This window comes from Hyperolius riggenbachi, chromosome 8 (genome assembly GCF_040937935.1).
Source record: "Hyperolius riggenbachi isolate aHypRig1 chromosome 8, aHypRig1.pri, whole genome shotgun sequence".
NCBI classification, from domain to species: Eukaryota; Metazoa; Chordata; class Amphibia; order Anura; family Hyperoliidae; genus Hyperolius; species Hyperolius riggenbachi.
This window is the reverse complement of record NC_090653.1, coordinates 29,465,166-29,472,783: the sequence shown is the minus strand read 5'-3', so window position 1 is coordinate 29,472,783 and position 7,618 is coordinate 29,465,166.

The following is a 7,618-nucleotide window of genomic DNA, read 5'->3' as shown; positions in this document are numbered from 1 at the left end:
AAATAAATATATCCCTGAGAATCCCCTAAGAGATGGACTAGTCCTAAACCTGTCACTTCTGTCAGATTTCTACTACCTACTGTAAGTGACAGCAACATAGGAGAAAAGTCATTTATGGCTCATTTTACTCTGGAAAAAAAACATACTTCTTATTTTTATATATTTGCACATATTTTAAATTTTACAATTTGTGCCATAGTGCCCCTTTAAGTGGGAGGGGGAGAAAGCTTTAGGGTAGACCTGGTGCTGGCCCTACTGTAATGCATTAATATTGGGTCATTTTTGTTATTGAGGGTGCTGTGTCATGATATTAAGGAAAATAAGAGCTTTCATTTTCTCCATGTTCAGGTGTGTGTGTGTGTGTGTGTGTGTGTGTGTGTGTGTGTGTGTGTGTGTGTGTGTGTGTGTGTGTGTGTGTGTGTGTGTGTGTGTGTGTGTGTGTGTGTGTGTGTGTGTGTGTGTGTGTGTGTGTGTGTGTGTGTGTGTGTGTGTGTGTGTGTGTGTGTGTGTGTGTGTGTGTGTGTGTGTGTGTGTGTGTGTGTGTGTGTGTGTGTGTGTGTGTGTGTCAATAAAGCTTATACTGTAAATGAATGTCACAAATGGAGTAGTGCAGAGTGAATAGAAAATGCTGCCAGAGGTAGGGGTCAGTTCTCTACATAGTTTAAACTGTAATCTGGTCTCCCCTTAAAATAAGAGAGTGACCAAATAGTCTGCCCCACCCAGGTAAATAGGTAAAAAGTGTCATTTTTGACACCTCAATTATTACCATTAAGATATATTCTCACCATAAAAAAATACTTTATTGAAACAAAACTTTTTTTTTTAATTATTATTATTCAAATCTAGCATGGCAATGCACCTCTACTTTCTAATATTCTTTTTAACTGTATTTATCTTATCTTATCCCAATAGTGGTCACCCACAACCCAAAACTAAAGACACTGAGTAAGATATCGCAAGCCCTGCAACCGATACTCCATAAAGACAAACGCCTGAAGGAAGTTTTTCCTGATTTACCACTGCTTGCTTTCAGACAACCTCCCAATTTGAGACAAATGATTATCAGAAGTGCATTATCTACACTAGAAACTCCAGGCACGTTACCCTGCAATAACACAAGGTGTGAGACCTGCCCTTATATCTTGTGCACAAGCCAAATACAAAAACCAAACTCACAGAAATATCATCAAATATCAGACCAATTTTCCTGTGAATCATCCAATGTTGTATACATGATTTGCTGCATGAAATGCCCCTCAAGAGGAATCTATATAGGAGAAACAGGACAAAAACTGCGCACAAGAATGAACCATCACCGCTTTAAAATTAATGAGGGTAAAATGGACACACCAGTGGGCCAACACTTCTGTGAACCAGGACACAGCATGCAAGATCTAAAAGTACTTGTTCTTAAAGAGAAGCTGTTAGGTATAAGGTCTCAGAGAAAATAAACACATATATCAGTAGCTAAAGATTGGCTGTACTTACATTACATATGCATTTCACTGTCCACGTTTGGATTTCACAGAATTTGTATATAGTATATGCAGAGATAGATGCTCCTGACAGCTCATGGCAGGCTCCATGTTTTTCTGTCAAATGTGTCGTCATGTCCTGCCTGCTTCCTGATCACAGATAAGCTTGTACTAAATAACACAGTGTGCAGTGAATATTAATGAGCCATGTGGCTAGGAACAATAGCTGACTCCTGCAGTGTAGTCTGCCTGAGATTTATCAGTGCTACGTGATTACAAGCTGCTGTAAGGTCTCATTAGCAGCCGAGGGGAGAGCCCCAGAATGCTTTGCAGTAATATGCGGCTTGTGTCTTCTTAAGAATAACAGACTTGCTGATAAGCACACATCAAAGGTAACTGAGATTTTTATCTTCACTAATTGCTTTTGGGCTTCCTTCTAAACTGTTTAACACAGGAGAATAGAGGTTTAAATTAGCTTCTGCAGCCTGACAGTTACTCTTTAAGGGTAACTTCAAAAATGACAAATTTATGAAAATGTTCAAGACATTAACAATAGAGATGGCCCGAACGGTTCGCCGGCGAACGGTTCCCGGCGAACTTTGGGTGGTTCGCATTAGCAGTGAACCAGGAACGTTTTTCAAAAAAAGTTTGGTTCTCCCATAGACTTTAATGCCCGCCGAATTTAGCGGTTAATAGCAAAGTCCCCTTAAATAGTAAAAACACCAAATTTGCAGAGTATGTAGAGGAGGGCAGTGACTACAAGAAGAAACATTTTTTTTTTTAAAAAGACCTTATACTTTTTGAGAAAATGGATTTTAAAGTTTCAAAGAAAAAAGAGTCGATTCATTAAAAAAAGAACCGATTCATTAAAAAGAACCAGATGATTCATGAACCGTTAGTATAGCTTAGAATGCGTCCTGAGCAGGACGTATAGCTGCCGGCTCCTGCTGTCTCTCCCCACCTGCCTTCACCTGCCTTCACCTGTCACCCTCACCTAGGCTGGCACCCGGTGCACCAGGTGCCAGTCTAGGTGAGGGTGACAGGTGAAGGCAGGTGGGGAGAGACAGAAAGAGCCGGCAGCTATGCGTCCCAAAGGACGCCTTCTCTGCTATGTGGGGGGCGTCGGAGATCTTCAATCAACTTAATTGAAGATCGCAAGATAAGAGGATACTGTATTCGTTGGATCGTTTACCGAGGATATTGGCATGGGATTTTTTTTTAAAGGTACAGGTAAGTATTTATGGTTAATTTAGAATAATAAAATACTTTTCTCGTGGTGTGTTTTTATTTCATTTAACCCTTTGTGGAAATGGGTAAGGGGTGCTTTGTACCACTATACTAATTTATCCTAGGAGGGGGGTGGGCATCTGGGGTCCCCTTCTTAAAGGGGACTCCCAGATGCCACCATGAACCCCCCCCCCCCCCAGGGAGTCGTCGCCCCACCTCCTCCTGGGGCACCGGAGGTGGGGAAGAGCCCCTTGTCCATGGATTGGACAAGGGCTCCGAGGGGGGGAGGGGAAGGCTTGGCCGCTCCTTCCCCCCGGAGCCCCCCCATACCATGGACCATGCGGGCTGGTATAGCTCAGGGTGCGAAGCCCCAGTCGTCCGGGGCTCCGCATTCTGGCTATCCCAGCCTGCATGGGGGACAAGGGGTTACAGAGGCTCGGGAAAGGAGACCCCACACCATTTTTTTTCAGATTTCCCCCACTCAGCACATAAAAATAATAAAAAAAACATTTTTTAAAGGACTTCCGAGGCCACAAATGTGAAAAAAGTTAAATACCTTTTCATAATCCAGAACCATGGAGGACGCCATCGGTGCCCTCCCGTTCATTCTGCCATGGCTCCCGCAGTAATACCGGCCCCGGACGGGTCCCGACCCCTCCGAACAGGTCGGGTTCTTATTCCCCCTTCAATATGGCCGCCACAGATTGCTGAGGCTACGCAGTCCGCTTAGACGCGATTGCGGCTGAGCAGCTCTAAGGCCTCCTCCCGCCGCGTCATCAATATGCGTGCATACATTGGATGCATCGGGAGAAGGTCCTAGAGCTGCGCAGCCGCAATCGCGTCTATGCGGACTGCACAGCCACGGCAATCTGTGAGGGCCATATTGAGGGGGGAATGAGAACCAGGCCCATTCAGAGGGGTCGGGACCCGACCGGGGCCAGTATTTCTGCGGGAGCCATGGCGGAATGAACATTTTTTCAAAGGACGATGGCTCAGCAGTGGCACATTTTCTTGCATTGTAGGGACTTTTAGGGGGATCATGACTGGTGAGTTTCGGGCCCCCAGGCCAAAAAGGTCATAGCCTAGGGTCACAAAAACCTGTTTATTTTGGCAATGTTAATGGTGGCGATTTTCACAAAAATAAATTGCAGCCATGGCCGTTAGCAAACTCTGAATCTCCCGACATGTCTCATGCAGGTAGAAGGCATATTGTTATACTTGCACTCGAATGTTGGGTTCCCTACATCTCTACAAACCAGAGTTACGGGGGTGCAAACATGCTAAATTCCCCCATAGGCTTTCATTGGGCCTCCTATTTCACTTTCCAAAATCTCACATTTTTTCAAAGGACGATGGCTCAGCAGTGGCACATTTTCTTGCATTGTAGGGACTCTTAGGGGGATCATGACTGGTGAGTTTCGGGCCCCCAGGCCAAAGAGGTCATAGCCTAGGGTCACAAAAACCTGTTTATTTTGGCAATGTTAATGGTGGCGATTTTGACGAACATAAATCGCAGCCATGGCCGTTAGCAAACTCTGAATCTCCCGACATGTCTCATGCAGGTAGAAGTCATATTGTTATACTTGCACTCGAATGTTGGGTTCCCTACGTCTCTGCAAACCAGAGTTATGGGGGTGCAAACGTGCTAAATTCCCCCATAGGCTTTCATTGGGCCTCCTATTTCACTTTCCAAAATCTCACATTTTTTTCAAAAGGCGATGGCTCAGCAGTGGCACATTTTCTAGCATTGTAGAGACTCTTAGGGGGATCATGACTGGTGAGTTTTGGGCCCCTAGGCCAAAGAGGTAATAGCCTAGGGTCACAAAAACCTGTTTATTTTGGCAATGTTAATGGTGGAGATTCTGACGAACATAAATCGCAGCCATGGCCGTTAGCAAAGTCTGAATCTCACGACATGTCTCATGCAGGTAGAAGGCATATTGTTGTACTTGAACTCCAATGTTGGGTTCCCTACATCTCTGCAAACCAGAGTTACGGGGGTGCAAAAGTGCTAAATTCCCCCATAGGCTTTCATTGGGCCTCCTATATCACTTTCCAAAATCACACATTTCATCAAAGGGCGATGGCTCAGCAGTGGCACATTTTCTAGCATTGTAGGGACTCTTAGGGGGATCATGACTGGTGAGTTTCGGGCCCCTAGGCCAAAGAGGTCATAGCCTAGGGTCACAAAAACCTGTTTATTTTGGCAATGTTAATGGTGGAGATTCTGACAAACATAAATTGCAGCCATGGCTGTTAGCAAAGTCTGAATCTCATGACATGTCTCATGCAGGTTGAAGGCATATTGTTGTACTTGCACTCCAATGTTGGGTTCCATAAATCTCTGCAAACCAGAGTTATGGGGGTGCAAAAGTGCTAAAATCCCCCATAGGCTTTCATTGGGGCCTAGGTTTTCCAGTGCCTTTGCAAAAATAAACAGGTTTTTGTGACCCTAGGCTATGACCGCTTTGGCCTAGGGGCCCAAAACTCACCAGTCATGAGCCCCCTAAGAGTCCCTACAATGCTAGAAAATTTACCACTGCTGAGCCATCGCCCTTTGCAAAAATGTGAGATTTTGGAAAGTGAAATAGGAGGCCCAATGAAAGCCAATGGCAAAATTCAGCACGTTTGCACCCCCATTACTCTGGTTGATTTATCACCCACTGACTTTAGCAGTTAAGAGCACAGGCCCCTTACATCCTAGCAACACCAAATTTGCAGGATATGTTAAAAAGATAGTGGGAAACAATATTTAAAAAAAAAATTACAATTTTTATTTTTGGGGAATGTTCTGAGTGTGGGAAATCTGAAAAGAAATGACGTGGGGTCCCCCCTCCCGAGCTTCTGTAACCCCTTGTTCCCCATGCAGGCTGGGATAGCCAGAATGCGGAGCCCCGGCCGACTGGGGCTTCGCACCCTGAGCTATACCAGCCCGCATGGTCCATGGTATGGGGGGGCTCTGGGGGGAGGGGCAGACAAGCCTCCCCCTCCCCCCGGAGCCCTTGTCCAATCCATGGACAAGGGGCTCTTCCCCTCCTCCAGTGCCCCAGGAGGAGGTGGAGGCGACGACTCCCTGGGGGGGGGGGGGGTCATGGTGGCATCTGGGAGTCCCCTTTAAGAAGGGGATCCCAGATGCCCACCCCCTTCCCAGGAGAAATGAGTATAGGGGTACAAAGCACCCCTTACCAATTTCCACAAAGGGTTAAATGAAATAAAAACACAACCACGAAAAAAGTATTTTAATAATCCTAATTAACCAGAAATACTTACCTGTACCTTTAAAAAAATGTTTCCCACGGCGATATCCCCGGTAACGATCCAACTTATACAGTATCCTCCAATGTTGCGATCTTCAATTAAGTTGATTGAAGATCTCCCATGGCAATTAACTATACTATACCTTAGAATGTGTCCTGCCGACGCATAGCGCCGGCTCCTGCTGTCTTCCCCGCCTCCTCACCTGTCACCATCACCTAGCCTGGCACCTGGTGCACCCATGCCAGCTTAGGTGAGGGGTGACAGGTGCAGGCAGGTGGGGAGAGACAGCGGGAGCCGGCGCTATACGTCCGCACAGGACGCATTCTATCATCAATGAGCCGGTTCTTCTTGTATTGAATCGAATGAATCATTACCGAGGAGACTACGCGTACAAAACTACGCATAAGCGTAAGCTACGCCTATCGCGGAAACTGCGCCTGCCAATTCAACTACATGGAAAGCGTAATGTGTGAAGTACGCATAGTTACGCCTAGCAACATGTGTCTATGCGTTACTATGCAAGGAAAACTACGTGTGCGAAGCTACGCATAATACACGGTAAGTACGCGTAGCAAACGTAGCTACGAAGTTCGGTGGAATGACTATGCATATTTTACTACGCGTAGTTTTGTACATACGAAATACTACGGCGATGCGTATTTCGTAAACTACGATGCATAGATTCGCATAGGCGTAGTTTCTGCTCAACCCTGTACTTAATTCCAATAGTGAAATATTTGTCTTTTATCTTTACTGGTATTTTACTATGACCTAATCTAACCTTATTCTCCCACAGAGCCCTCTTAATGTCTAACACTAACCAATCCCACCTGTTGCTGCCTAACCCTAAAACCCCCAGGTGGTGCCTAACACTAACACCCCCTGGTGCTGTCTAACCTTAAGGACCCCCATTTGCACTACCTAACCCTAAAACTCTCCTGGTGGGCGCATAACCTTTACCCCCTCATGGCTAACCCTAATGATGCCCCCTAACCCTGGCCAATATTTTATGTGCCAATGACAAAAGCAACAATTTGGAGCTATAAACAGTAATTTGGATTCCATGGCCACCGGCTATGCACATTACAGCTATAAATAGCCACAATTTATGTAGTGGGTTACCCTGGTGCCCGCAATTTTATTGGGTGCCTCTGGTGCCTTATGGCAATGCCATTTTTAACACAGCACCTCCAGGGTCATTTTTACCTGCTTTGCTAAAAACTTTTGTAGATCTGTGTTCAAAGCCAAGAAGATGTAGAGAAAGAGTCACCAGTAGAACCTTTAGGGCCTGAGCAAACGAACACGCTTGTGTCCACATCTGTAACATTAGTGTGTTGCTGAAAAGCAGGCAAAAGGGTGCTAATGTGTTCAAACCCTTACCATATATTTTATCTTCAAATAATGGTAAATTACCTCTTATTATATTGTATTTATGCTCCTATTCCTCAAAATTGCTTTTTTTAGACATCTCATGATTTTATTTTATATTTAAAAATTTACGAACTAGATTGAACATTTTGTTGCCCCTGCTCAGTGGCAGCCTAATAAGTGTTTCAGAATTAGAAAAAAGTAAATAGTTCATGTATTTTATCATCCTCTGCTCTCAAAAGTTGTATTCTGCCAGGAAAACTTTTATGGCTATAATTTTTTTTATCAGT